The sequence below is a fragment of the Pundamilia nyererei genome, unplaced genomic scaffold (assembly GCF_000239375.1).
Source record: "Pundamilia nyererei isolate P.nyererei 1_Seehausen unplaced genomic scaffold, PunNye1.0 scaffold00004, whole genome shotgun sequence".
In the NCBI taxonomy this organism is placed as follows: Eukaryota; Metazoa; Chordata; class Actinopteri; order Cichliformes; family Cichlidae; genus Pundamilia; species Pundamilia nyererei.
In genome coordinates, this window is record NW_005187405.1 from 2,440,570 (window position 1) to 2,447,645 (window position 7,076).

A 7,076-nucleotide genomic window follows, 5' to 3' on the forward strand; every position below is an offset into this window, starting at 1 on the left:
CCATTTGACCTTAGAACTGAAGAAGCTTCTCGGATGAGAGGTGAAACGTCTTCAAGCAACTTAAAGAAGTCCAGATGCTTTTCTTTGCAAGCTCCTTTGACTGCGATGACCTGGATGACTGAGAACCTTCACAGACCTAAGGACCAGCATGCTTTCATTCTCTTCTTGGCTGCCCTCACTTCCTCCTTACTAATCCTCTCCACTTCCTGATTCACTAACTGCCTTCCACCCATCCTCCTCTCTCACTCATTTTCTTTAAGCATGAGCTCCTTAAAGTACTCCTTTCAACTTCTCAACTCACTCTCTTTACATATTAGCACATTTTCATATCTATCCTTAATCACCCTACACTACTGCACGTCCACTCCACCTCAGTTTATCTGTCTAACTAGCTAATCAACACAACTCCTGTTCTCCACCTTAGTGTTTAGCCTCACATACAGCTCACTATAAGCCTTTGCATTTGCTTTTGTAACCTCTCTTTCTAGCTGTACACCTAGCCATCAAGTCTCCTTTTTCGTCTGTCTGGAGGATACACCAAAAACCTTCTTGGCCGTTTTCCTTTCCACTTCAGCTTTCAGATATTGTCTCAACCCCTCCCTGAACTCTGTGCAACATTCGTCCTACTTCAACTTCCACCATTTTGTCCTAGCCTCTACTTCACTGGCTTTCTCTTCTTGATTTCTAAAATCATACATGCTACCATCCAGTGCTACCTAACTACATTCTCCCCTGACATCTCCTTTCTCTTTCAGGTTGCACTCCCTGGATACGATGTAGTCCACCCAATATTATGTCACCTTGTGAAATATATCTTCATGGCTATGGCTACTTCCATCCTTTTTCCCAAAATCCACTACCATCTGTCCTTCTGCATTTCCCTTCTTAACACCACATCTACCAACACCTCCTCAAGACCTCTGTTCGCTTCACCAGTGTGTCCACTGAACTCAAATTGTTCCAGTCACTGGTCGCTCTCCCCTGAGAACACTTTATTCCAGTTTATTCCAAAATTCCTCTTTATCTTCTGCCTGACATCCAGGCTGTGGGGTATATGCCCTACAAACATTTAAAATCACCCCTTCAATTTCCAGTTTCAAACTCATGATACGGTATGAGACTTTCTGCACCTCCACAACACTATTTACATGCTTTTCCTTCAACATTATCTTTACTCCATTTCTCTCCCCATCTACACTATGGTAGAACACACTGAATCCCCCTCTAATGCTGAGCTCTTGCTCCCCTTCCACCTTGTCTCCTGCAAAAATGATAAATCTACCTTCATTTTGTGCATTATTTCAGAAAGCTCGCTCTCTTCGCCAGTTATATTCCCTACTTTAAAGTCCCGACTCAGTATTCCACTCTCTTGACTGCAGCGTGAGAAATTAATCACAACTTGAAAACATTTAAAACAGTGTCCAATCTTCCCAGAAGTGGACGTCTGAACAATTTCACCCCAAGGTCAAACCGCTCATTTCTCAAAGAGAACTGTCCAGGCCTCAGTCAGCATGTTAAAAGTTCATGACAGGAGGGTTGATGATTTGGGCTTGTTTTGCAGTAATTGAACTGGTAGTGAAATCCTCTGTATACTGAAGTATTCTAGAGTCAAATGTGAGACCATCTGTCTGACAGATAAACTGGGTTGTGCAACCCAAAAAATATCCAAAGCACAGCAGCAAATTTAATAACAAAGAATGCCTGAAAAAGAAAAAACTTGGAGTGTTGCAATTACCTGGTAAAAGTCAAGACTTCAACTCCGCTGAAATGCTGTGTCAAGACCTTGAGAAAGCTCTGCATAAACAAATACCCACAAACCTCAATGAACTGTAGCAACATTTTAGAGAAGAGTGATGAAATCATACAGAAAAAAGTTAATTCCCATTATTGCTGCTAGTAGTGTTTCTACAAGCTATTGAATCACGGGGTGTAAACTTTCTTTTTCACTTGACAGTAGATTGTAAAGATAAAATGCACCAGAGGAGGCAGCAAATTTCACCAAGCACAAACAGGAAAGCGACGATCCTTGGGAAATATGTGTCAGTGTGTCAGCCCTGATTGTGAAAATGTTTAAGTCATTTTCTGTTGTCAGCAGATGAACCAGAAACCACCTATGATTTTTCCAAATGCTGTCAAAAGCAGACAGTCACAGCACAACAGCCGAAGACTCCAGGATTCAACATCTGTTTATGAGCATGCACAGATCATTGAAACAGACTGAGAGCTCACCAAGACATCTGCGGGACTTTTTCTACCTTTATTCTGCCTGATGAAACAGCTTCAGGCTCATGAGTTATTTTGTTAACACGTCCTCATCAAAGTGTTTCTATGATGAGGACATGTTTCTGAGGGTGACACTCATGTAAGCCAGACTCTGCACAGTCAATGGGAATTTAACTAGACAGGGCCACAGATTGGTCACAGAATATGTGTGCTTGTGTTTGTGTTTTTGTCACCGTAACCATAATAATGCATGTAATAATCATCATTATAATTCTTTATACAGCTGTGGTCCCACAGTGAGTTCAAGTTTTAGTGCACAAGCCCAGACAGCGATGGACAGTGAAGTGCTAGTTAGCAGCAGGCAACACACGCAAGAGCCAGGATGTTAGTCATTCTGGCTCCTGGCAACATTTTATACAAAACCGTCATGGTGTGAGTGACTGATTCATAATGTGGGTTTTAAGCTTATACTTCCTGTCAATGATTTTTCAGGGACTATGATGACAAAGCACGAAATACTAGAAAACTAGAACTAGAAGAATGTTAGATTTTTTGCGTTAGACTTGGACTTCCACAAAAAAAGTTGGAGCGGGCTGAAAGTTCATCCAAGGGAAGGGAATTACTGACGAAAACTACTGAGAGTGATCAACTGATTTTATATGGAGTGACTGAAAATGTAATCTGGAAAGGGGTTTTTTTTGACGGGCTTAATGGAAATAATGAGAAAACAGATGACAGAGCAGAGAGGCTCAAAGTGTGAGCTTGTCCTTTTACTAGTTAAAGCTATTTTAGGCCCTGCAGCTTGGTTTCAGGAAAGTTTTGCAGTCGCTTTAAAAAAAAAAAGAGTAATCGGCTCCATCCATCTGGGTCCTCTGTGAACTAAACTGTGATCCTAGGGGAAAGCCTGAAGGTCAGAATTAAATGAGCATTGACTGTGGGCCTCTCTTTTAAATAGAGTGGCTTAAGTAAGTAAAATACCTGCAAATCAATGTAGTGCATCCAGACGATTTCCCATTATAACACCCTTTAACATTCATAACAAGATGAGGAACTCTATAAAGCGGAGGAAATGTCGGATTAGATGTAGTTTATCAGTAATTACAGTATGCATTTTGCAGTTATTACATTTTTTGGGGGGAGGGGGCAATCTTGTGATTTTATTAAAAGCTACTTTATGCCTTAAAGATATTATTCTCTAGAACAACGGGAGAAATCTAATATTGCACAGGATATGAAGGGGTTTGATATTTCAGATGCTGTCTGTTGTTCACATTAATTCGTTTGAAATCCCTTTAAGGCCTATCCTGTTTTCACAAAGATATTTCCCAGATCTACTTTGATCTGATATATTTTGTGGATATATTTGCTCCACTAGTCTCATTTTGCTTGACTCACACGGGCCTGTCTGTTGATCCGCTCCTACCTGTCTCTCTCGCTCTGACTCCCTGCATTCGTTTCTGTCTGTCTGGTACTGTTTGAAAGTGCCCTTTACACGTCAGTAGTGAGGCGGGTGGTGCAGGGAGGTGGGGGTTTCCACAGCTCTAACTAGGTCAATGAAGACACACCCCTTTCTACCCTGGCTGTGCCCCTGTTCCTCTCCCCCTCCTGCTTGTCTCCTTTCCTTTTTCCTCTGCTCCCTGCTGTGACGCAATGCAGACTTTCTGCAAACCTCCCGAAGCTGAAAAACACAGCACAGTCTTCCATTTCATTAACTGACTGACACATCCAACAAAACAGCCACACAAAAAACAACTTTCATAGATGCCAACCCGGGCAAGATGAATCAGCTGCACCATGTGGACCTTCTAATCGGCCAAAGTTTCAATGATTTCGCCCGGCTTCTTGTTGTGATTACAGATTACATAATGGTCCGGCATTGCATAATGTTTGTGGGGGTTGTCAATCTGTGATCAGCCTTTTGCACATTTGGAGGAACAGTGCGGCCGCCATAAAGTGTTGTTTGCTTTGGGAACAACATCCTCTTATAGAAAGTCAGCTGGTGCACACCAGTGATATAGCAGATAGAAATGAATGCATTTATCTGCAACTTGTGAAACCCATAACATATTCGGCCTGTTACTTGCGATGTGTCTGACACGTTCTTCGAACAGTTTGGACTGGAAATCACAAAATAAGCACAAGTGCTAACTCCATGTGTTACATAAGTCCAGCCTGTTATGGCACAATCCCGACACTGGATGTCTCCGTTTCTGCTTGCTGTGCTGCGATGAGTCATCTGGGAGGTTATATATGAACTGAATTATCAATGTCACTCATGCCTGATTCCTAAATGTATTTTGGTAAACAACAACCAGGAAATAGATCCTGCTATCTGTAGGTGTAGAGCTGATCTCACAAGCAAGAAAATATCACAAACTCCAGCCAACAACCATAAATGAGCTGCAAAATAAAAAAAATAGATTAATTCACTGATTTTTTTTTTAGCCATAATATGGAGTGACAAAAGCATCGCTCTCCCCTGATTAGATCATTTGAGGCGCTTAGAGAAGCTGGATTTAAGAGAAAAGGAAGCAAGGACCTGATGGGAGTATGGGATGATGAAAGAAAATGGGAGGACAACACTGAGATAAAGCAGCAGAGTGCGGTTGTCCAGTAGTGCCCTGCCTGTTGGCACACAGCAGATTTAGGTCATCGGTGATTGAGGAAACACATCACTGTGAGGTGGAAAAGAAAACAGAGAAGAGAAAAGAACTAGCTTCTTTCTATTCACTGAACTCCCTGGCCTTAATTAGCATGGGTGGAAATATCACACTGTTGTCAGCGTCCATGTGCTATTACATGTGCTAATCCAGGTGCATTTGGTGTGTGTCTCAGTGTGTGCGCAGTCACAATGAGCTGGGTGTAACTGGGTCAAGTTCACATGGCAAAGCACGTTGTTTCATGCTGGAGATAAACACAACCTTGTTGCCATAGTAACATGTCTTCCCTCTTCCCACAACTTTGCATGCTATACATTTGTATTTGCATCAGATCTCAGCTGTATTGTTAACACGTACACAAGCTACAGATTCAGGACAGTGTGTGACGTCCCACCAAATCCCACTGTTATCAGTTGTGGCTCTGAACGAATGCAATCAATCACGGCTGTCGACTGTTTGGATGATGTCTTCTCTAAATCAGAGGTTCCATGAGTAGTCCGAGTGCGTCAACACCACAGAGTTCTCGCTCTATTCAAGCATTCGTGGGTGTGGACGTGAACCTGCTTTTGTGAAGAACAAAGAGGAGAGAAACGTGGAAGGGTGGAGGAAAAGGCAGTGAGTGACAGAACGAGAGCTTTGCTGCTGATTGTGTTTGTCAAGACAAGTTCAGACATACTGGAGAAATTTAAACATAGGCTTGTGCGCGCGTGTGTGTGTGCGTGTGTGCGTGTGTGGTTAAATCGTTTACAAACTCAAATAACGATAGAGAACCTCTCCATGAAGGCATGTCTGAATTTAGCAACACGAAAGAAAGACGCGTCCTGTTTAGCAAACACGCTGGTATGCTGCACATGCCACGTTTGCTGGTGAGTGTTTATGTGGGTCAATAATGAAATTCTGATCCACTGAGAAAATCTCAGGATGTTTTTTTTTAGAAAGATGAAAACTGCTGGGACAATATCTAGAAATCCAGTAACTGAATAGATATGTGGAAAATAAGACAAATGCCTGTGAAAGTACAGTAAACAAGTTTGGATTTGCTTGTTTAGAGTCACCAGGAAATGCAATTTAATATTAGAACATAAGATATTTACAACTAAATAAGCTAGGCTATTATGTTGTTGTTATTTGTTTGTTTTTCTTGAGGAAATATACTCGGCATAACCTCATCTAATCTCTTCAATATTAAGTCTGCTTTTTTTCCCCTCTAGGTGACAGCACGTTTCATTGGAAGTGACCAAATGTTCCAACAAATGAGATCATAATGTATTGCAAATGTCTGTTCATCCATCCATCGATTTTCTTGGAGCCTTTCTTGGATAGGCTGGAGTCTATCACAGCTGTCATCTGGTGAGGGGCTAGGTTCACCCTGTTCAGGTCTCCAGTTTACTACAGGCCTAACACAGATAGACAGATAACCATTTACACAAGCAAATCACCAGTTTACCTAACACGCAGGCCTTTGGACTCTGGCGTAAGCCGGAGTACCTGGAAAGGACCAACATGGATATAGATACAGACTCCATACAGAAAGGCCGCACCCAGCTGCTGCACTCAAACCAGTGCTGCTAACCACTGCACCACTGTGCTCCCTTACTCCACACTTGTTGCATGAATGCTTCAAGTAAAACACGTTGGTTTTTCTTGGTCTTTTCTTTATTTTATGAATAATTATGAAGGCACACAAAAAAAGCATCAACTGATCAAATTACCAGCAAGAAGAAGCTTGAAGCATGAATAACAATTTCCACTTCACTATGTGACACAGTGAAACTCAGTTTGGCAATATTTCTTAAGTGATTAAAAAGAAGAATAAACCAGAGATTAACCATGAGCATCCAAAGTAAAAGCTGAATCGAAAGTTACCCCGAGGTGATGGTGGATTTAGCAAAAGGCTCGAGTTTCTATTACGCAAGCCACAAATCTATCGAGGGCATGAACAAAGACTTCTGTGTTTTCATTATTAACGTTTATTAGAGTCTCACACACACAAGATCTTTAACTCTGAAACATCCTGATGCTTACAAGACAGCTTACAAGACATACATATATATAGATAGCTAGATATATCTATCTAGCTATCTAGCTATCTAGCTAGATAGCTAGATATATCTATCTAGCTATCTAGCTATCTAGCTAGACAGACAGACAGACAGACAGACAGACAGACAGACAGACAGACAGACAGACAGA